This window comes from Protopterus annectens, chromosome 4.part0, assembly GCF_019279795.1.
Source record: "Protopterus annectens isolate FY-2018-M chromosome 4.part0, PAN1.0, whole genome shotgun sequence".
Classification (NCBI taxonomy): Eukaryota; Metazoa; Chordata; order Ceratodontiformes; family Protopteridae; genus Protopterus; species Protopterus annectens.
The window spans coordinates 191,660,650-191,685,981 of record NC_056733.1 but is presented as its reverse complement, the minus strand read 5'-3'; the positions used below and the strand labels follow the sequence as shown (position 1 = coordinate 191,685,981).

The window sequence follows — 25,332 nt, the reverse complement described above, 5'->3', positions numbered from 1 at the left end:
AAAGGATTTTATCTAGGAGGGGAAGATGGAAAGTGTCAAGTGGGATAAGCTGATTCTTCAACTAGAATAAGGTGGTTTGGGATTACCAGATTTGAAGGGGTATTTCAGAGCTAAAAGGCTGCTATATGTAGCACAAGCAGAAACCTACAATTCAAGCTTGAAAGGGATGATAAAACGGGGGGGGGGCAAGAAACAAGGAGAGATTGGGATTTTGGATGCAGATCCATATAGAGAATCGCAATAACTATACAGAATATTATATTCATAAAGTAGCAGAAAGTATTCTAAGAACGAAGCCAAAATAGGAATGGAGAAAGGACATTCTATCGATGGGGGAGGGGGGTCTATATTAAAATCGTGAACGTGTACTTTTGTGAATATGAACTGATCGACACATAAATGTCTAACTCCAAATACAGCGAAGGACAAGAAACTCGAAAGTCACAACATTGAATGTATTCCGGGAAGCAACAGCACCACACAGGTAAGGAAAACTCAACGTGAGAAACCTAAAGCAAAACACTATTTAAAAACATTTTTGCAGGGGGGCAAGCCCCCCTGTACCCCCCACACCCCCCTACTTAAATATACCAACTCCAAGACTGCACTACAGTGGGGAAAAGGATTTATTTCCTCATCCCCACGATCACCCTGCTGGCCAAAAAAAAAGGTCGTTTGACATTCCGGATTTGCTTTATTCGCTCTTTGCTGTATTTGAAGTTCAACATTTATGTGTCAATCAATTTGTATTCGCGAAAGTGAGCTTTCACGATTTTAATATAGATCCCGATAGGGTTGACTGAAATTAGGGATACAGACAATAAGCAAGAAGGGGCTGGAATTTATTGGAGAAAAATTACAAAAGAACCAAGGTATGGTAAGGGCTGATATAATAGTATAGGCAATGAGAAAGAAGTAGGGGGATCCTGAGTAGAGTTTTTAGTAGAATCTAGAACAGTAGCTGCTGTTAAAAAGGAATAATTAGTAGAGCATACAGATTATTGTGTGATGACCAAGAATCAGTCAGTGGAGGTTAGAAAGGATTGAGAAGAGAGATTGGATAAACTGTTCACAAAGAAACAATGGGGGATATATGTATGCCTCCCAAATATGTAACAAACTCTAGAAAATTTAGGATCTTTCCTTGGAAGTGATTACATAGTTACTTTTATACCCCAAGTAGACTCAAAATAATTTTCCTCAGGTAGATAGCAAATGTAGGTGGGATGGGGAAGAAAAAGGTAATTGGGAGCATATTTTCTGGGAGTGTAATGAGTTGGCAGACTTGAAATATTCCCTGAAAACTGCTCTGTCAGAGATATTGGCTGTGCAAATTGGTGCAACTAAGGAAATTATTTTTTGAGCTATGATACAGAATCATAATTGCCTAGACATAATAAGGTCTTGCTGAGTCTAATTAGAGGCGGCTGGCTAAAAAGCAGTTACTGGAAAATGGAAATCCGTCTAAACCAACTGTACTAGTAGTGAATATAGTAACAGAGATAAAACAATTGGAATTGGGATATTTAGAAAAGGGTAGGAGCAAATTGCATAGGAAAAATGGGAATTGTGGGAACAATACATGCAGAGGTGGAATAAGGTTTAAAAGAAGACAGGATGTGAATGAATGTGGTTTGTTTTCATTTATAATACAAATGTATGATTGCATATGTCATATGTGATAATTTAATAAAGATGTTTCTTGTTTAAAAAAAAAGGTACTTGAGTGTCCAGACTTTTTTCTGTTGATTATATGCTTGATTTACAACTGTGCACTGCCTGGACTGTCCAGTCAGCATGCTCATTTTTGAATGGCAATGAGCAGTCATTGTATAATTATAGGTAATGGCACTTTCTATGATCTTGATCTGGCCCTCCCTCTGCTTCTCCCCCTGTTGGAGTTCTGTCGTATGTAACCTCTTCCTTTGTTTTGCCACCCTTCATTGTCGTATTGTGCTGTCCCTCCAGGAGCAGCCTTAGGTCAACTGGTGCCCTAGGCAAAAGGGCTCCACGGTGCCCCCCACCACACCAGCTAGTGCCCCCAATCCTGGCCTACCTACACCAAATAAATACTGGAAAAGTGCCCCTACTAGAGCAGCACCCTAGGCGGCCGCCTAGTTGGCCTATGCTTAAGGCCACCTATGTGTCCCTCCCCTAACTTCGTTCTGTTTGCTATTCTGTCTGATGTGTGAAGTTGAGGAAACTCTAAATTAGAGTCTTCCAGTCTAATGTGAAAACTATTTTGGTCTTCCATATTATTATAATTTACATGACAGCTGTTTGAACCAGCATAATCTTTTTGAGGATAACTAAGTCACCTACATGATCATAATTGTTATAATGGTAGAGCTGTTCTTTTTCAGATAAATCATATTGGACTCATAATGTTTTAAATCCGTAGTAATCTTTTTCTTTTTCATAGTGTTAACATCTGTTTCAGTTGCGGGAGGGACATTTTTCCAGGGTATTGCTCAGTAGTAGAAGATTTGCTTTGGAATAATTCATAAATGTATGAGTATTAGCTGGGTTCATAGGTTTTAGTTTAATTTCAAAGGAGACATGTTTATGGTCCAACATGACAAACATTACTTACACACAAGTCAAGTAAAAAGGTCAAGGATGTTGGTGCCCCTAGTAGCTGTGTGGACTAGCTGGTCCCAAGCATTTGTGTTGACTAAGTCCAAGAATCTCTGACCCTGTGTATTGGAAGTTGTGGATGTTTCCCATTTTATAGTAGGTATAGGCATCCTGGTTCATAGAGGAGGATTTATAGCTTGAAAATATATGATCTGGGACTTGGATATGAAGCTCAACTGTGTAATAGTGCTTGACCAGTCTTGAGGTAACTTTTTGATAAATGTTTTGCCACCTCCACCTTTTGTCCCTTTCTAGGCGGTAGGCAGTCCAAATGTGTGATAGGTTCCTATTTGAATGTATTCTCTAGATCTCTTTTTGGATGCTTTGTATGGTTCCCTTTTAGAATGGTGTATATAAATCCTGTTAGACTGAGTTATATAGATGAAAGTGCAATTAGGCCTTGCTGAAAGCAAACGGCATGTAGTTATGCATACAGAAGCAGTGATCCAGATTTTGATTTGCAGAATGCCAGGAGACTGGAGTTACTTATAGAGAAAAGGAGGCATCAAAGGTAATGATCTTGATTGGGGTAGTCTTGGATAATACACTGGGCATCAGTTTCCTGAAGAAAGAGGACATTACAGAAGTGGATGCCAGGGCAACATCAGGCAACAAAAATCGTAACATGTAACAATGATCACAACGCATTTGTAACAGTGACTGCACCATACAAGTAACCTTTATTGTGGTATATTCATGATAGTGATCATAACACAGGGTGAGAGCATAACACAGGGTGAGATCATTGTACGGGGGGGGTGCTGTTCATGATATAAGGTTAAAGTGCAGGTAATAGTGATCTGTACATATGAGTAATATTGAGCATGATGCAGGTAATAGTGATCTGTACATGTGAGTAATGCTGAGCATGACTGGTGACAGCCATAATGGTATGGGGAAAAGTTATCACAATGAGGATTGGTCATGGTGATCATTATGCAGGGGTAGTAGTCCTTATGGTGCAGTAGTCAAATTGATCACAAAACTGGAGCAACCGTGGTCACAACACATGAGTAGTGGTGATGGTGAGACAGGGGTAACAGTAATTTTGCATTGCATTTATTTTTTATGTATTAGGATCTATTACTGTGCCACTTGGTCTGCTGTATTAATTATTATTCTATTACCCCAAAATTTCCTTCTTTGTACAGTGTTGTAATGTTTGTTACAACTGAGGCTGGGCCTACAATTGGTCATGTTTTATGAGTGCTCTACCCTGTAAATAAAAAACAAATAAAAACACATAGATAAGACTAATCAGTTCATTTTGTTAACAGTGGCTATGACTCTTGTCAGTGAGCTCAACCCGCAGGTGGCAGTAATCATGATGAGGAAATTGTGATTTTTGATGTGAACAACATTGATCATAGCACAATGGGCAATGATGATCATGACACAAGTAACAGTGATCACAAGCTGTTGGGAACGGTGATGGATTACAACACAGTGGTGCTTTGTTTCTTGAAATTGGGGGAATGAAATGACAATGTCAGTGGTCTAGGAAATTTGGGAGTGTACTTTTAACATTGGAGCAGGGAAGTAAGACGTGACATAAATGGAAAGGTGGCAGAGATTGAATAAATAAATGTTTTAAGGGGGGGTATACAGACGATTTAGAGAGTGTATTAGAAAAAAAAAAGACAATGACCAAATATAGAAAAAAAGAGAGATGGATTGGCTGAAAAAGGAAAATAAGTGAAGTGTTGAGATCAAGTAGCAGCTTTTAAGGTAGTGAGCGATGGAGATCGGATACAGGTGGTGATCGATGAGAAGGCCAAGTGTAATGTAGCTAGAGTTATGTGTAAGGCTAGAGCAAATTTTAAAACAGTTTCCTGTTGGAATGATGTGATCATTATGAGTTTTATTTTTACTAATTTGGTAATCAAGTAATCCTTTGGGCATTTCATCTTTTATATGCTTAGAAGTAGGTGTGGAAAATATATGTATTGCTTAATTTTAAACCAGCCTATTCATGGCAAACTGTAAACAGGGCTGTACAAGTGCATTTTAGATCAGTAAGTGCCCACCCCCACACACTACTACTACTACTGATTTAGTTCAAGCTAAATCCCAACTAAGGAAAACACTACCCATCTGTTTGCAACCCACATTCCAAGATTAGGTGTTAAGAAAAAATATAACGTATACATAAAAAGACTTTTAACTAAAATTGGTGTGTAAAAGATGCATTTTTATATTTATAGTGTTTTAGTTTGATTATGGTTAGCTATGTGTTTTTTCTTAATTTTAGATCTTGTCACATACCTGTTGAAGGCTTTATTTCATTAGTTAGCCAAAGGCGATTTTAGTTAAAAAGCTATTTTAGTTAAAAGTCTTTATGTATATCTTTTTATGTATATGTTATGCTTTTCTTAATATCTGATCTTGAAATGTGGGTTGCAAATAGATCTTTTTATGTATATGTTATGCTTTTCTTAATATCTGATCTTGAAATGTGGGTTGCAAATAGATAACGTTTCCTTAGTTAGGATTTGGTTTGATCTCAGTAGTAGTAGTATGTGGGGGTGGGCACTTACTGTTCTAAAATGCACTTTTACAGCCCTGTTTATATTGTCTGCCATGAACTGGCTGGTTTAAAATTGAATAATATGTATATTTTCCACACCCTAAGTATATAAAAATTGATATGTTTAACATCGTTAAAATATATATATTTTCTTTTTACTGAGGATCTGCTTCTCTGTGATGAATAAAGGATTGTTGCTTTGGAACACTACCTGGGTTTCATAGTTTTTGGAAATGATTGTGACTAAGCTAATCAATGAAGTTTTAAGACGATTAACTTCCCATTTTATTTTATTTATTTATTTTTACAAAACTAAAATTTATTGGAGATCCTCCTGCATATTTTGCGTATTCTACCATAAATGCATATATCCTGTACTGCATTTAGTGTACTTGTCTAAACACCTAAGCACTGGACTATATGTAAGGCCAGCCTTTTAGCACTAGGCTTCCTAAGATAGTGTTGTGACTGTCTTATGCTGACAGGAAGCTGAGGAACACAATCTATGCATTGTACCTAGATATCAGTAATGTCTGTTATGACATGTCAGATAATGGACTCCTAGGAAAACATGAGACCATTAGACTGATGCTCAGGTTGTTAAAGTAGAGAAGGAATTGATTGGCATGTTTAACAAAATGGAGCAGAATGATTTGGGGGAAATTGCCTAGAGTGAAGGCAGAGATCAGTGGGATGTTGCAAAACTCAGTATTAGTGTTGTGCATCATGTATGCACCCACTTTACTTGGGGAGAGAAGTGGAGGGTGTTAATTTCACCCACTGAAGGTCGTATAAGTGAAGCTTATTCAACACAGGCTGAAAGATGGAGCAGGCAGCTTGCCGAAGGATTTATAACTTACCCCAAGGTTAGGTGACCTTGGAATTAGTTATTTTAGGGTATAGCCTTGTGCATGGGTCTTGGGGTACAGAGCTGCCACATTTAAAAAAAAATAGCAAGTCACTCATTTAGTAATTCAGTCTTACATGAATGGCTTTTTGTGAGTTGGTATTTGATGGAGTATAGGCTGTCCTGTAGCTAAATAACAGCATCATTTCTAATATTACCTCCAATGGTGCATTTTCCAGAGACACGGGTTTGGCCTTTAAGACCTGCTAACATGATAAGCAGGGAGATGCCAGCAGAATTTTAGTGCAAATAAGTACATAGCTGTGTTGTGGTGGGGAGAATACTTGACATAAGAACTGAGGATAAAGAGAAGAGTCAGGGGAAAGCAAAACATCAAGAAACATTCTTTGCCCAATACTCTGTCATGAAGCAAGTTGAGAATGTATATGCTGAACTGCGTCACAGTGACTGGTGGAGACTTTGTTAGGGCTGATGTCATTCTTCTTCTGTCCAGGGTAAACGTGAATGCTCTGTACATTTCTGAAGGCCCTCCATAGGTAACAGCATTTGGGTGGAGGAAGGCTTTGAAGATGATGAGGAAGATGGTGTGTGAAAAAAAAAAAGGAAGTCATGCAACATGTACTTCTTACAGGGAACAAGGAAGTGTGTATATGGGCTCACTTTTGTATTTTAGGGGATAGAATTAAGAAGAAAGGGACAATGAAGGCAAGAGAATACATGAGTTGAAGCTTGAAGGTAGAATATTCAAGTCAAATGCATATTATTATTTTTTGCTAGTCTCCTGGAATGATTTGCCAACGCAGTGCTTTAGTGATGAACAGAAAGATTCATGAGAGCTTCACAAAGTCAACAGAAGAATCCCAGAAGATTGGAAGGGTATTTCCTTGAGAAGACGCTACTGCTTAGAGGCTCAGTTTACTAATCAAATGGACTTGATAGCCACGCCATACTTCTGTTAGGTGGCGTAGGTGTCTCAGAAATTCATTTTTTTCATATTAGGGGTCCCGATCTCTGTGTGTTCCAAAGGCCCACTGTCATTCTGTCTTATGTTGGTCCCTTTTAATCTGTCTTATGAGGGTCCTCATTAGCATGTGTTAAATGAGCACAGTCAGCCTTTCTTACATGGGGTTTGGTTACCAATCAACCTGTTTTGTGCTGGATCTGATCAGCTTTTGCTACACAATTCCCTGTCAGCTTCTGTGATCTGAAGGGTTTAACACATAGGTAAGAGTTAACATGGCACTAGGTGGCATCATCTGCTTGTGCCGCATGCAGTCTGTCTCAGTCTGAGGTCTCTGTCTGCTTGTGCTGTGTGGACTCCTGTTAGCATGTGTTATATGGGTTCCCATCAACGTGTAATACATGGGGTCACCAAAATCCTGTGTTGCATTCTCCTTATTCTGTGTGGCACAATACTGCTATTGCATTTGACTCCAGTAGCTTGTATTACATGGATCTTCATTAACCTCTGTTGTATGGACCTGTAATTAGCCTGTAATTTAATATGGGTTCACATGAATCTGTTTTTAGACAGAGCTTTGATCAGCCTGTTGAATGATGTTCCTATCAACCTGTGCTCTCTTGGATGTTCATCATGTTACCCTGCTGCAGTCATCACACTTAGGTTATCCTGCTGTCAGGCGGTCCCGCAGTCGTCCTGAATTCCAAAGTCTTGGTCCGGCATTGGTTGCTGTCGCTTCTTCCCTGACATCAGTGCGCCAGGGGTATATAAGAGGCATCTGACGCCATTTTCTTCAGTCTTTCTTGCCGCGCGGTGCCCGAAGTAGAAGCGGTTCGCAAGTGCCGGTCGGCCGACACCTGAGATTTTCGAATCGAGTTTCAGTCTGAAGTCTTCAAAGCTAAGTACCCCGTTGGGGAACCTTTTCTTGCCTCAGTCCGATGTCAGAAAAAGTTAACAATTGCATTTCTTGTGGGAAGCAAATACCTCATAAGGACTTTCATTCTTATTGTATACCTTGCCTAGGCCTAGACCATGACGTCACTGGTTGTCGGTTTTGTGCTAGGTTCAATAAGCGGACTATAAAGTGACGCTTTGATTTCGCACGACACTACTACGGTAGGAAATTTAATTACACTATGCCGTCGGAGCAACCGACTACCGGCGTGCATAAAAAACACAAAGATAAAGACAGGCAGCCTAGATCCAAGCCAGACTCCGAGGCCTCGGCTGGGCCAGTCGCCGGTCCTCCAGTTTTCAGTGAGGCACCTACGCAGCCCCTGGCTACTGCAGAATCGGAACCCCAGACCGCTTCGGATTCTCTAGCAGAGAGTTCTAGGCCGACGCAGCCATTTTCTTTAGGCCCTACCGACGACACTGCAGAAGGAGAAGCCGGTGCTGTAGAAACACCTTCGGTTTCTGAAGGTGTCTTCAGACCGACTACTCTCACCATAAAATCTTATGCTAAGCTTAAGACTCCTCTAAAACCAAAGAAGACTGCACTTCAGTCTCCAGTTCAAGGCCCCATGCCTAAGAAACAGATGCTTAAAATGGCTGAAGATTTTATTTCTTTAATCAGGGGTTCCCAACCCCCCCCGACAAAAGGCCTAGACAAGAGTAGGATTATGCCTCCTCTGATCAAGTGTCTATTTCCTCAGGCTCCTCTGAGGAACAGGATTACTCCTTTCCCCTTTTTGAAGATTCTGATGCTGAAGATTCCATTCCCTCTGCTTCTCCCCCTGAAGACTATTCCTTTGGGGAAACCTTACATACCATGAGGGAACATTTCCACTGGGAAGGTCAAGACTACTCCGACTCAAAGAAAAGGCTCCGAGAGTTTCTTTTACTCCCCCAGCACAGACCACTTGCTATCCCCCAGTTTTAGACATTGTGGATGATGTTTATTTAGAACCTAGTCTAAATCCAGATTCTCTGCCTCCTGCTCCAGCCAAACCGGATAGATACTATAGAGTGCCTGACTCGCACAAATTCCTTTTCAAAAGCCCTGTTGCTGATCCGGAGGCAATCTCCCAGGGTCCCAAAGGGGCCAAGGCTTCTATGGCCAAAAATCCTGTACCCCCTGAAAGGGACTCCAGAGCACTAGATTGGTGGGGGAAGAAGGTTTACACCTCAGCTATTCTAGCTGTGAGAGCACTAAATTGTCAATTTCACATGCTTAAATACCAGCAATTCCTAATGTCTCAAATAAAACAAAAGATGAGCACGCACCCTCAACAGTCTGAATTCAAGAAAATGCAGGATCTGTTGCATGCAGCTGAACAGGTGGGCAAACATACTTTACAATGTGGATTTGATTCCTTGGAAGCTTCCTGTAGAGCAGCTGTTACTGGGCCTGTTATACGTAGGCATGCTTGGTTAAAGGAACAAACTCTGCCTTATCATGTTAAAGCAAAGTTACTAGATGCACCTTTGCAGCAGGATGTCTTATTTGGGGTTAAAGCAGAAAAGGTTTTAAAGAAAATGGAGGATAAGGCAAAATCTATGCAGACGGTCAAAGATTTCTTACAGGTTACCACCCCCACGCTTCAGAAGAAATTGGCCAACAAAAATTGGTTCTTTCCAGCTTCTGACAGACCACAGAGGGGTAAATACAGGTGCCCAAGGGGCAGAGGACAAGCACAAATCCCTTACAAACCTCGCCAATGGGGCACTGCAACACAGAAGGGAGGAGAAGACAGGTCCCAAACTACTAGAAGGCAAACACAATGACTTAAACCTCAAACTGCCAAGCAAAACTCTCTTGGCAGCTCCCTTGGGAGGAAAATTAGCACTTTTTGCAGACAACTGACGCATCGTCACAAAGGAAAAATGGGTCCTAAACATTATCTCACAAGGATACAGATTCCATTTCCACACCTTGCCAAGGATAAAAGGCATGCCAAACCTGCCACAAAATCAATGGGCAGAGGTGCAAAAACAAATTACAGCTCTCATGGACATGAGAGCCATTAAGCTGGTACCTACACAGGAAGAAGGCCAAGGATTTTACTCTAGGCTCTTTCTAGTCCCCAGAAAGGACAATGCTTGGAGACCAATTCTGGACCTTTCAATTCTAAACACCTTCTTGCATGTACCCAAATTCAAGATGCTAACACTACAGCAGCTTCTTCCCATGTTGGGCAAGACAGCTTGGCTAGTAACGTTGGACCTCAAGGAGACATACCTGCATGTCCCTATCAGACAAAGTTGCAGAAGATACCTCCGCTTCATTGCAGGTTCAACCCACTACCATTTCTCTGCACTGCCCTTTGGCTTATCTACTGCACTCAGGGTCTTCACAAAATGCCTGGCACCAGTAATTGCATACTGCAGACAAAGAGGAATTCAAATATATCCATACCTGGATGACTGCCTCATCCAAGCAGAAAGCAAGGACACTCTCATCATCTGGCTTTTGTAAAACACCTTCTAAGTTGCCTAGGGTACACAGTAAACGAAAAGAAATCAAAACTAGTGCCCTCACAAAATATGACATTCCTAGGTGCCAGCTTGAGTACAATGGCTCAGATGGCTTACCTGACGCCAGACAAACAACTACAGCTAACTCAATACTTCAAAACAATGGCAACAAAGACCCAACTCCCTGCAAGAAAAATTCTGCGGGCCTTGGGCTTCATGGCATCTTGCATACTACTAATACCATTTGCAAAACTGCGTATGAGGAAATTACAATGGTACCTAAAAAGCGTATGGAATCAACACAGCCACAGCGTGGAAACAATGATACCTCTCCTTCCGTGCCTTCAACAGGAGTTTCTGTGGTGGTCACAGGCATGTCACCTCAGCAAGGGTCAGCCTTTCACCTTACCCCCAGCCAGGCAAACTATGACAACAGATGCATCGGACTATGCCTGGGGGGCACACATGGCAGAACGGTGCATTCAAGGCATATGGACTGCAGATCAAAGAAATCTGCACATCAATCAAAAAGAAATGTTAGCTGTACAGAATGCCCTGACAGCCTTTAAGGACCTCTTACTTCCAGGGCAGCTTATAATAAGGACAGGCAACATCACAGTGATGTGGTACCTAAACAAACAAGGGGGTACACACTACTACCCTCTATGCAGGCAAGCAATGACCTTGTGGAACACAGCACTGGCTTACCAAGTACAATTACAAGCTCAATTCCTGCCAGGAAAAAAGAACACATTGGCAGACGACCTAAGCAGAAACATCATGGATCCCCACGAGTGGAAACTGGATCCACAAGTATTTGCAATGATAACTCAAAAATGGGGACACCCAGACATAGACCTGTTTGCCAGCCCCCAAAACAATCAGCTAACGAAATTTTGCACAAGGACATTTCACCATCAAGCTTGGAAAGTGGACGCGCACTCATTCAGTTGGAAAATGCTGTCAGTATATGGCTTCCCTCCATTGCCCCTTCTCACAAATGTGCTGCTGAAAGTCAGGATGGCGAGACAACGAATGATACTCATTACCCCAGACTGGCCATGCCAGCACTGGTACCCACTATTAAGGAATATGGCCCAGGGCCCACCATGGATTTTACCACAAATTTCTCATCTGCTCACACAGCAAGACAATCAGATTCTACACAGCCAGCTCAAAACCTTAAATTTGGCTGCATGGCAGATCTCCTAAGCAACCAGCTAGCTCCTCTTTCACAAGCTGTTATGGATGTTATTCTGGAGGCCAGGAGGCCCAGCACCAGGAAAGCCTACTCAGACAAATGGAAAAGGTTTTGCGCCTGGAACCAAGCTAAAGGCCAAAATACCCTTCTGCCGGACATACCTCAGATTCTACAATATTTAACTGAGATGTTACACAAAGGACTTTCTTTTTCATCTATTAAAATCCACGCCTCAGCTATTTCAGCTCACTACAACACGAATCCTCCCTTATTTTCACATCCACTGCTAAGGCAGTTTCTCAGAGGGGCCAAAAACATTAGGCCTCCCAGGAGAGCACCAACACCAACTTGAGACCTCAATTTTGTTCTAGAAAAAGTTACGCTACCTCCTTTTGAGCCAGCTTTCTCAGCTGACTTAAAGTTTGTATCATGGAAGACTGCCCTGCTGCTAGCAATTACTTCAGCCAGAAGAGTCTCAGAGCTTCAGGCTCTTATGGCGGTAGAGCCTTTCCTCATTTTTCATCAAGACAGAGTTTCTCTACGAACTAACCCCTCCTTTATTCCTAAGGTGGTATCCAGTGTGGCTCTAAATCAAACCATCCATTTACCCACCTTCTTTCCAAACCCGCGGAACAAAGGAGAAAGACTCCTGCATTCCTTGGACATTCTCAGGCAGCTACGTTACTACTTGGATAAAACTAAGGTTTTCAGAAAATCTGACCAGCTTTTTGTATCCTATGCTGCAGCATCACAAGGAAAGGCCATCTCAAAACAGACCATTTCCAAATGGATAGGACATTGCATACTTTTTTGCCACACCCACCATGGAAAACCAGTTCCTGCTAGCATTAGGCCCCACTCCACCAGGGCAGCAGCTACATCTACAGCCTTCCTCAGGGGGGTGCCTACCAAGGATATTCTGGAAGCTGCAACTTGGAGTTCAGTACACACCTTCACAAAACACTATCACTTACCACTTTACTCTCGCCACTGCAGTTTTGCAGGGCCTTCTAGCCTCCTCTAACCCTGTTTGACTCCACCTCCCATCCTTAGCTTTGGGATTCTACCCAAGTGTGATGACTGCAGCAGGGTAACACGATGAACATAATACAGTTTTGTACCTACCATAAATGTAGATGTTCGAGTGTACACCCTGCTGCAGTCCAGGTTACCTTCCCTCCATCCCCTCTGAAACTAGCTGAACTTATCTCTACCACTCTATCCTATGCTACCTCTATGGTGTATTTGCTTGTGCCCAAGGGTATTGTTTTATTTTTATATAGCTATATGTTATTTATATATAGATATATATATATATATATATATATATATATATATATATATATATATATATATATTGCCTACCTATTGGGGGCACCTGACATCTGGGGCAAGAAAAACTGAAGAAAATGGCATCGGATGCCTCTTATATACCCCTGGCGCACTGATGTCAAGGAAGAAGCGACAGCAACCGACGCCGGACCAAGACTGTGGAATTCGGGCCGACTGCGGGACCGCCGGACAGCAGGATATAACCCAAGTGTGATGACTGCAGCAGGGTATACACTCGAACATCTACATTTATGGTAGGTAGAAAACTGTACTTTTCCCTTAGTGAGGATTGGGTAACTTGTAGACCTCAACCTGCGTTATACAGGTTCCCATGTGCTTCAGTTATTTGTACACCCTTTCAGTCTATGTTATGCTGCAGAGTCCTCGTCTGACTGTATAATATGCTTCCCCATTAACCTGTATTATGTGGTTCTCCATATGTTTTCCATCAACCTGCTTTAATGTAGGCTCATTCAACCTTTGCTGTATGTGCCCTGTTAAACTGTGTTGCATGGACTGCTGTCAGAGAGGTCAGAGTTGAAGGATAACAGGAGTGCAGTCCTCAGTCCCTTGAGGGACACAATGAGAAGTAATACTAGAGGTTAGAAGGAATGTAGAACAGTGGAGTGTCGTGAGACTGCTTGAAAGAAATGGAGTAAAATCTTGTATCAGGTGTAAGATATATGGGAAGAGCAAATGGCTAAGAAAATGAAATACAACCTCAAGGATAAGAAAGCCATCACAGATTAGTGAGTGGTCAACTCCAGAAAGAAAACCAGTAGTACCAGTCTAATGGGAAAAAAAATGTATTTAAGAAAAAAACTGAAAACCAGAGTATGGATGAAGTGCCCTGAAATAAAACAGCAAGTAAATCTTAAAACCAAATGAGAGCACACAACACAGGTGGAAGTTGATAAAACCGGCTTGCATGCCACTACAGGCACTTCTTTGGATCATTAAAATTCCAAAGATTAGAACATTTAAATATACCTGCTGAATACAAAGTAAACAATTATTTTATCTAAGGTGAGGTTTTAACAGAACAGTTTCGTTCAGCCGATATCCTTTGTCAACCTGCAATAGTATTATCCAACATAGTTCAGACAAGTCCATTTTATTCCTTAAATCGCCTAATCTCATATCACTACGTAACAATTGTATGGCTAAAACTATAAAAGAATGCATCAGACCACAATCTTTCAGATGTTTGGCAAGTGTGTTTTTAACATCTAACCTGCTAATCTCGTAGACATGTTCACGAATCCTCTCTCTAAGAGAATGGTTCATCTTACCTATATAAAGTCAGGGACACACTCTACACATAGAGAAATAAACCAAATTCCACATGCAGCAATCAGCATATAGATCAAACCTAAATTAACTTCCTGTACTAGGGTGTATACACATATTAGTGCTGTTAGTATAAGAACAAAAATTACAAGACCTGCAGGCATATGTGCCAACACGCTGTTTGAGCTGTCCCTGAACAGATTTTACATGTATGGTTCTTATAGCACAACATTCGCTTCAGGGATTTCGTATTCCTGAAGCAAAACCTAGGTTTCACTCCCACAACATCCTTAATATTGTCATCTGCCATTAAAATAGACCAATGTTTCCTAAAAACATCACAAATCATACTATTATCTGAGGAAAAAGACAACAAAACCCCCTAGCTCCATGATGCAACCCTCTCAGAGGTGCCATTTAGCACTTCAGGTCTACTAAAAGAATACGGTATCACTCTACCCTTCCTATCAAAATTCCTGGGACTTAAATTTTCCTTTCCCTCATGAGTGGAATATCCTCTGACCCTAGTTCTGCCTTAAACTCACAAAGGGCCTCTTGAAATTCTGTTTCTTTAAAATTCAACCTTGACATCATCATCCTTTGCTCTCTCATTATATCACGATATACATAATTGGGATGCATATTGTTCCTATGCAAAATGTGATTCCTCCTACAAGTTTTCTTAAAAAGGCTAGACGAAAACTTACCATATGTGGCCCTAGTAATATGAACATCTAAAAGGTCTAGCTCATGGTCCAGTGCTTTCATGGTAAAATGCAAACAACTAGTGGAAGAATTAAGAAAATCTATAAATGTCCAGCTATAAAAGAAAGACCTCATCAACAAAATGCTTATAATAAGCAATATACTTTGAAAGAAGGGACACCCACTAGAACCTCTGTAGTCCCCCAGTGAGCCAGAACCCTATTGGTGTAATTATTCGCGCAAGAAATGCCCATAGCGATACCTAACTTCTGCCAATAGTATTGGTCACCAAAAATAAAAATGTTCTCAAGAACTAACTCTGTAAACATACAAACTAAGTTAATATGACCAATGGAATATTCAGTATTGGCAATTAAATACACTTAAACTCACCCTACATCATTGGGAATTATGGTAAATAATGAAGAGGCCTTGAACGTGACCATTATTAACTTCTGGGTGAAAGACAAAGATTGAGTGGTCTCAAAAGTCTGTAAAAAATTGTTTCATATCTCTAAGATCAGTATGAGCATTATTCAAAACTGATCTTAACATCTCAACATAAATGGAAAGTAATTCAGTCAACCACCCCCCTACCAGAGACTGTTGGTCTAATAGGGGGTAGAACAGTCTCTTTATGAACGTTCTGTAATCCATAGATCATCGGAACAAGTGGATGTTCAATTAATAAATTATACAATTCTTGAGTTATATACCTACTCATAAGACAATCCAATAAATCTCTATGTACCTTATTGATCATGCTATCAATATCTGTGCATTGAATAACAACATAAATAGAACTGTCAGTGTATTCATACTGTTAACATAAAATTCCAGATCCATAGCAACTATCGCACCTCCTTTGTCAGCAGGTCGAATGATTAGATAATTCAACTCCTTCAACTGTTTGATGGCTACAAACTCATCATATTTCAAATGACAACATTTTTTACTATCCTTCGTACCCGATTCATATATGGTCTGCAGTAAATCAGCTTCACAGATCTTTGAGAAAGCTTCTAAAAGCAGTTGAAGATGAGGAATAAACGTGCTAGGTTTCTTAAATAAATTAGCAGTGGAGTCATTATGAAAAAGCAATTTCAACATTACATTATGTGCAAAGCACTTCAAATCCAATTCAACATCACAGGGGTGACTTTTGTGACGTACTGGAAATATTTCTCAAAGTGTATTGCTTATTATAAGCATTTTGTCAACAATGTCTTTCTTGTGTGGCTGGGCTCACAAAGTGAACTTTGTGTTTTATGGATTTTCTTAATTCTTCCACTAGTTTTTTACATTTTACCATGAAGGCATCAGACCATGAGCTAGACTTTTTAGATGTTCGTATTACTAGGGCCACAGTTAGTAAGTTTTCATCTAGTCTGTTTAAGAAAACTTGTAAGAGGGATCACATAGGAGGTGGGAGGTTGGCATAATGGTTTCAGGTGTTTACTTTACAGACACAAGGTACAGTGTTTGATTCTCACATGGGATAATTGGCTAGTTTTAAAATGGTCCACAAGGGCAGCTAGCCTAGTACTAATCTGTGAACCTGTTAACATTTTGCATAGGAACAGTACACATCCTAATTACATGTACTGCAGTATGAGAGAGCAAGGGAAGAGGATGTCAAGGGTGAATTTTAAAGAAAACAATTCAAGAGGCCTTTTGTGAGTTTAAGGCAGAACTAGGGTCAAGGGAATATTCCACTTGCAATGTACAGAAAAATTAAGTCCCAGGAATTTTGATAGGAAGGGTAGAGTGAGACTGTATTTTTCTAGTAGATCTGAAGTGCTAAATGGTACCTCTGAGAGGGTTGCATTATGGAGTTTTGTTGTCTTTTCCTCTGGTATTTTTATGATGGATTTAGGAAACATTGGCCTATATTAATGGTAGATGATAGTATCAATGATGTGGAAATGAAACCTAGGTTTTGCTTCAGGAATAAGAAATTTCTGAAATGGATGTTGTGCTATAAGAACCATGCATGCCAATCTATTAAGGGGCAGCTTACACAGCGTGTTGGCATGTATGCCTGTTGGTCTTGTAATTTTTTGTTCTTATATTGATAGGAGTAATATGTTTATACATCCTAGTACAGGAAGACAATTTAGGTTTGATCTACGTGCTGATTGCTGCACCCAGAATTTGGTTTATTTGGCTAGGTGCAGAGTGTGTCCCTAATTTTATATAGGCAAGATGAACTGCTCTCTGAGGGAGGATTTGTGAACATGTCTGTGAGATTAGGAGGTTAGATGTTAAAAACACACTTGACAAACACGATTGTGTTCCGACACATTCTTTTATATTTTTAGTCATACAATTGTTATGTAGTGACATGAGATTTAGGTGATTTAAGGAATAAAACTGAGTTGTCTGAATGATGTTGGTTAATAGTATTGCAGGCTGACAAAGGATAGGGGCTGAACAAAACTGTTCCTTTAAAACCTCACCTTAGATCACGTGCTTTACGTAGATGAAAGTATAATATTTCTAATCATTGGAATTTTAATGTTCCAAAGAAGCGCCTGTGTGGCATGCAAGCATTTGGCATGAAAGTGCTTATCATTTATTAAACATACATACATACATACAAATGTTTCAAGCACGGGCATTAATGCCCTTCTAGCTTACCAATATACCAAAACACTTGTTCCCATAATAAATGTCCAGGCTGTTCTTAAAAATATATAAACTAATACTTGATTTAATGTAATTTGGTAGTCTGTTCCAAGCATCAGCTACTCTGTCAGAGAACCAATTAGTACACTTCTCATTCCTATAGAATCTTCTACATAGGTTATCTGATGATTCTCTAGTACTTTTTGATAACCCCAAGCATTCCCAGAGGTAGTTGTCCCTAAATGTCCTGTATACCTGAATAAGATCTCCTCTTAAATATCTGTAAGAGACACTGTACAAATTCAGATATTTTACTCTTTCATAATAACTTAAATTTTCACATCCATGGATGCCCTTGATATATTTCTGCTGTACTCTTTCCAGTTTATTCATGCTTGTTTTCCTATAGGGTTTCCATATTGTTACTCCATACTCTAGTTTGGGTCTAATGTAACTAACAAACAATTACCTCATTATGTTTAATTTGCTAGACTTTATAAATCTTTTTATACAACCTATAGTTCTATAACTATCATTAGCCAATTGGTTGATATGATTAGAAAAACTCATGGCTGAATCTACCCATATACCCAGGTCCTTAAATGAGTATACAGTTTCAATTACTGTGTGCTGTATTAAATATTCACCTTTCAATTTATGTCTCCTAAATCTCATATGCTTAATTTTTGATGTATTTATCAACATATTATTCTCCTGTGCCCAAATGGACAATTTAGTCAAATTATTTTGCAGACATGCCGCATTTATCTGTAACACTTGTAATCAGTTTACCCAATTTCAGGTCATCAGCATATAGACTTTAGAACACCTCAGATGAAAAAGTAAGGTCTGAAAGATACAATCTAAGCAAGTAAGAGCCTAGGACAGAGCCCTGTGGGACACCTTGACTGTAACCAAGGATTTCACCTGTCCAGTTGTTGTGTGATACTTGCCATGTCCTATTTGTAAGCCATGAAGCTATCGATCTTATCAACAGTACATCAGTCCCTAGTTGTACTAATTTATTGATCATTGTTGTGCATGACCCTGTCAAATGCTGAAGTTAAATCTATATAAATCACATCACAGTACACTTTTTCATTCATAGTTGTTATTATATTGTTATAGAACATCATGTTACAGGTGGTAATAGATCTATTTTCGACATATGCATGCTGATGTATGGTTTCAAGTCCCAACTTATCCAATTCTGACAATAACTTATCCAGTATTACCTTCTCCATTATTTTTCCACAACATGAAAGTAGACTTAAGGGTCTATATGATTCTGGGTTTGTCCTACTCTCCTTTCCCTTAAAGACAGGTATAAGTGCACATCTCCAATCTTGGGGAATCTCCCCATATTTATATGGTCAGTGAATAATGGATACAATGGTAGTGTAAGTTCTTGCTGAAGTGTTCTCAGGTCATTATTACTTATTCCGTCTCCTCCCTGTGCTTTGTTTGGATCCAGTTTGCACAGTTCTTTTTCAATATAATCTAATTTGATTCCAGTATCTGGGGTTACCTGGATGTCACTAGGACAACTTACCACCTCTTTTGTGGAGCCAAACTGTTTTGCATAAGATTTTGTAAATATATCTATAATCTGTTGTGTCTGAGAATAAATTTTAGAATCTGTGCACAGTTTATCAATTTGTGTATCTTTACTCCTTCCACATCTTATGTATCTAAAAAAGTTTCCTATTATGCTCAATATCTTTATATAAATTTTCTTCAAATGTTTCTTGATCTTGTCTAACACCGTGTTTAATCTTTGTCCAGCTTGTTTATTTCAGTTTTCATAGTTGTAGTTCGACCTCTCTTCTATTTCTTATATTTTTGTCTCTCACCTTAATGAGATATCTTGTTCTTATAGAAATGTACCCCCTGATGTTTCATGCCTAGATCCTGATGTTAAACATTTTTTTGACTTTTTGCACTCAAACAATTTCTCTTTCAAAACTTTCCACATTCCATCTGCAGTTTTTCCACTGAACACCTCACTCCAGTTAGTTTTATATAGTAACTGTTTTGCTTCCCAATAATTTGTAATTAACCTTCTGTGCACTGGCTTAGATTTCAGTTTGGCAAAATTATCTCGCAACAAATTAACCTTAATAACCCCATGATCACTGCACATCAATGGTGGTAAAACTTGACTTGAAGTTACAGTAATTTCTTTGGTTTTACGGTTTTATTAACTTCCAGCTGTGTTGTGTGCCCTCACTTTTTTGAGCAATTTATTTAAGGTTTAAAATTTTACCAGTAGCTTTTTTTCCAGACAAAACTGACTTCATCAACTTTTCATCCACACAGGATAAAATTGAGACAGAGGACAATGAAAAAACTAAGAATAACATGGTAAAAAGATAAAAAACTGACCTGGCTGACTTACCTGCTGTGCTGACATAGCAGGATGAAGCCCTGACTACAGCTCAGGTGACCAGAGGTCAAGTAGCATCTTTGATGCTCAACAGCACAGTCAATGGTGGAGAGTTATACCCATCAGAGTGGGGTGGTTGGAAGGTTTTGGCCCAGTTATGCTAGCTGCTCGCTAGTGGACTGAACTTTGGCTGATGGTCAAAGGTGAGTCATGAGAGGAAGCTGGGCTTCAGGAGGGCATGGGTTTAACCATCCAACCTGGTGATTGGTACCCTTTATCAAGCATCTGTGGAGGAATATGCACACCCAAGATGTAGGGTGTAGGTGGTCCTTGCACTGAAGCAAGAGCCCTTGTCACTGCAAAGAGTGGGATAAGGTTACAAAATAAATTTGTCATTGCCAGGATTCAGGTGAAAACATTAACTCTGATTGCTCAGATGGCTCTGGTCATAGTGGATCTGGTGGGATGCCCCACACTTCTGTGGAATGAATACATTCAGTCCAATTTGGAAAGGTTTGAGGGTCATCAGGTGGGGATTATAGAAGGAAAATCTGGTCTGGCAGTGTAAGATAACCCTAGAAAAAAGACAGTGGCTAGGGTTAGGGCTGGGCTGGGGGGGGGGGGGGCAAATGTGCAAAAGAAACACTTTTCATACACTGAACATCATTATTGTCCGGTTGTCATTTTTTCCCTTCTTGACTACTCATACAACATGATTGTGACTAATGAGTCATATCATGGAGAGTTGGTCAGGAAGAGTAGGTGGGATTGAATAGCTAATGGCCACTTCTTCCGTCCTGAAGATTTAGGAAGGTGCCATATTTCAGGAATGACCTCAGAATAAGGTTTGATGATCTGGTACTGAATGCCCTGAATGTAGGGTATAATGCTGCTCGGTTCAGTCAGGCTCTAGGACCTTATTTATTTATTGGGAAAGTTTGACTGGGCCATAAGACTGTTTTCAGCAGAGGCCTGGGGAGAAAAGCTGCACAGAAATATAAATAAAATACAATAATTAGGTAGTACAATAGTATACATATAGTAAGATGCAGAATACATATTATCCAGTTAGTCTATACAAAGAAGTAGATACAAGTTCAAAAAATAAAATCTAACCAGCATTTCAATAAAGATCACTGCGAGAATAATAAAATTAGTAACGCACATATTAAATTATAGTTGTGAACAGATGAGATATCCTATATATATATATATATATATATATATATATATATATATATATATTTTTTTTTTTTTTTATTATTATTATTGTTATTATGAACAGTAGTAATGCCGAGGAGAGGGAGAAAATGAGGTAAGGAGTGGACAGCTTGGTGACAGTTATAGATATCTTGTCACATGGCACAAAGAATTTTCCCAGGCTGCTAACCCTGTCCTGGGCCATCCCAACCCTTCACTAAGGATGATTCTGTCTAGAGTTCTTGCAATTCTTCCCCTTAAAGTGTAGCTTAATTCGGATAACCACATGCTATTTGGAGTTTGATTCTTCTGATGACTTTGTAAGTTTTTTTTTTTTTTCCTACTGATTTTGGATTCCTTACCACGTATCCATGGCATCAACTAACAGGGGTCACTAAAGAAGTGGACTACCCCTGGAGATGTGCATCTCAAGTGCCTTCTCTGCCAGTTCCATCACATGACAGGTGGAGTTGTACGGTTTTTAAAGAGCTGCAATAAAGTGACCTGCAGAAGTAAGAAGGCCTCTGAGAGTGCCTTGGTAGTGAAGATATTTGAAAAATTGGAGCTGGCTCCCTACACTACAGCATCTTCATTTTATGTTTCTAAAATTAAGGATCATGAGAAACACTGACGCTTCAGAGAGCTGCAAAGTGAGAAGGGGGAGGGTGACATCCTCTTCTATTTCTCAGTGTCAACACCAGTCCCATCTGTTCTGGACAAATTTGATTCAGTAACTGTCCTTCACAAACCTTTTTCTTCCTTATTATTGGTGCAGTCTCTCATATTACTGCCAGCTGAGGAGGTGGCCTTAACTTCAGACTTTCTGTAATGGACTGTTGAATCTTTTTTCTCTTCAGCAGGCATCCCCAGTTGTTTTTGTAGTAAGACACACATGTCCAGCACTTCAGGTCCCTTTCTCTGATTAGGAAGACCTCTCCATCTTGTATCATCTAACAGTAGCAGTAAAATTCTCATCTCTATCAGCCTTTTCTGGACATCTGACCCAACTAATTTTCCAGACCATACGGTTAGTGGTACATATGGCCAAAATCATGTTAGTTTGACGATTAAATTCCCAAAGGCCAATACTCCAAATTTAGCTCACTGAAACCACTTTTGTAGGTCATCTCCACTCCCTCCTGACGTATGTATTCTTACTCTAAGGTAATAAAACAGGAAAGAAAGAGAAAATTCCGCAGTCACTGAAAGTTGTTTCAGCAGGTGTACTTCCGGCTGTCAGAATGTACATAAAGTGCATTCACATTCAGTTTCATGGCATGCTGCCATCTGTCCAGTCAGCTGTCAATTATCTCGCTAGTTATGGTTGTCATTCACATTTTCCCTGTAGTAGTCAGGTTCCAGGCATCAGTGTGTTACTTGCAGCTGCTTGAATTATGTCAGTCACTGAAATCAATTCTGCAGATTTTGACCTCCTCAGCCCCTATCCCACAGACGGCAGTCTTGCTGATGTTGGATCTTGGCTGCAATAAAATCTGTTTTTCAAGTTCAATCTGTGTTGCTGCTTGCCTCTCAAGGTTGCTTTTTCATAGATCTCAGTTCCATCAGTCTACTATTCCAGTTTAATTTCCAGCTCAATATGCCCCATTGATAATGTTGACCTTACCTTCTGATGAGCACCAGTCTTGCAGACCACAGTCTGTTAGCATATGGTAGCCAGACAGCACCATTCTGGGATGTCTATGTTCCCATTTTCCCATCCAGACCACATTGCAGTTGCTAGTGTGGTTCTCTCCTTTTCCCAGCAGGTGAGCCAGCACACCCTCCTCAAAAATTGTTATTAGGGAATGTTCCTTTTGTGGCATCCTTTCTGCAAGTTCTTCAGAAAGATAGGCATTGTCCCTTTCTTAGGCTCTGACTTCATAGCATCTCAGGAATTCTCTCATTAAAGCTAGCAATGTTGAATCTCTTCCACAGCGTGAAGATGGCATCTGAAGGTTTGAATATTGAGGAAGGCACTGCTTCCTTACCCTTGAGACACATTTGGAGACTTAATGAAGGTAATATCTGTGGGCAAGCCCACTTCTTCTATGCTGTCCTTTCACACTAAAGGAGACTCCAGCAGACTTGCCATATACTGAAACAGTCCTTCCGATTGGTGCCAGCAGTGGAAGACCACTTTCAGGACTTTCTTAGACAAAGCATGCAATACCAATTACCATAGTTGTGGTACCCTTTAAAGAGGATTACATCTTCCATCCACTCATGACTGGTTGATTTTTGCAAAGACTGCTAAAGTAGATCAAACCATCAGCAGCAATGCTTTAGAGGAATCCTAGTTGGCTGATGTACCTAACTGATTCCCTTGTCAGAGAGTCTGGTGCTCTGGATAAGCCTGGGCTGTGGGTGTATACATCCATGACCCTTGCATTGTGCGTCCTGAAGTGTCTCACTCAGCTGTTGCACTTCCAATGCTTTGTTAGATGAGACTGTATAGACAGTAGATAGGCTACTAGGTAGAAAGGATGAGGAGCAAGTCAAGGCCCACATAGCCATGGCAGCTACATTTTGCTTCTTTACAGTCAAAGTGGTCTCTTTTAATGAAGAGGACAGAAAAGCGTCTGGCTCCAGCATTACAACTCTCAAACTTTCACTGATTGAATTTTGTACCCTTTGTTAACAATATTAAGATCACCTATATGGATATCATCTTCCATGGGCTTCTGTTGTTGAGGCCATAGAGTGACGATACGCTAAGGGCTGTGAAGGAGATAAAGTATTCCTTTTCTGCTGGGTTTGTCAAGTTTAACTGTTGATTGTCTTCTTTACCAGGTCTCACAGGAGCCAACTGAAACATTGGTCCTGCAGAATCCCAGTAGGGCAACTCAGGGTGAGAAAGAACTAGAAAGTACCAGAAGTGACCTTCTCTAGTGGAGCTCTGAAGATGGTTCAAGGGCTGTAGTAGCAGCCTTGAAGAATTCTGACTGCTTATTAGTCCCAGCTCTAAATGAGCAAGTCCTGATTTTTCCTGCAGCCAGTTCTTTCCTCACAAATCTTGTTTTGTAGTAATTAGTACATAACTTGTGTATTAGCAGCCTATTTGGTACAGAGTCTATTCAGTGGCAAGCTAACATGCTATTTTGCATAGACGTTAGAGTTGTGTACAAGTTTGTTTTATTACATGGGCACTGGTCAGGGTAGGTAATGTAATGGATAATATTTTCCTCATTGCTGCAAGTCACAAATAATGGCCCCTTCCAGCATTAACCACAGTGACATATTTAAGGAGGTAAGACATCACTGCAGGGTAGGAACAGAGTGGGGATGTCATCTGGAAAGGGATTTTTTAGATATGTGGTGGCAAATAATACAAGCCTAGATCACAGAGGGATACCAGTAAAAGTTGTTGTTGTGACTTTCGGCTTTTCCCAGTTAGGGGTCGCCACAGTGGAACTCTGGTCTGCTAATGATTGGCAGTTGATTTTTACGTACCAAGTTGCCAGCCCTGACGCACAACCTTCAACGAAGGTACGCCCATTCACGCATGTCTCCACGCAGAAGATGCTCTAACTGAGAGTCGAACCGGACAGCGTCTTACTGTGAGGCGACAACGCTACCGCAGCACCACCACCACGATTGTGTATTAAAAAGCATCCATTAGGGAACATAGGAAGAATTGACAGATTATGGCTGCAAATTGAGTGGACTGAGGTGCTGCTGCATCTCAGACAGAATTACTGAATACATTCTCCACCTCACTTTTTACATCTAAATGGCAAGACAGAGTGCATCATGAGAAGTTGGAGCAGCTACTGCTCTAACTTTCCATAATGCACTTTGTGTTGCCAGAGTGCATTATGGGAAGATGGAGAAGATACAGATGGGAACAGAAGGAAACTAGGATAGATGCAGAAAAGGAGGTTTTCTAAGATAATGTACATGGTCCAAACAAGATGCCTCCCATGATAATAAAAGTTGGCAGTGCCTGATGAAACGTTAGCAGAATGTTGTCATATTCGTTAGTAACCACAGCGATGCCACTGGACTGGTGGTTCCCCTTTGTAAAGGTGGAGCTAGACAAGAGCCAGGTACTCATAGGTCCGTTAGTCTCACGTTCATTCTTGGAAATGCCTTCAAAGTGACTCTGCTTCCGGTAGAGTTTCTGCGTCCTAAGTTTGTTATGCATGCCAATAGTATGGCATTACTTGACTGATGCACTACC

At 40.3% G+C, this 25,332-nt stretch overlaps 1 protein-coding gene across 2 annotated transcripts in view; it reads left to right on the top strand.

Moving 5' to 3' along the window:
• LOC122799248 overlaps positions 1–25,332 on the top strand; it is a 1,077,360-nt gene that overhangs the window by 362,959 nt on the left and 689,069 nt on the right. The gene's annotated exons all lie outside the window — the stretch shown is intronic.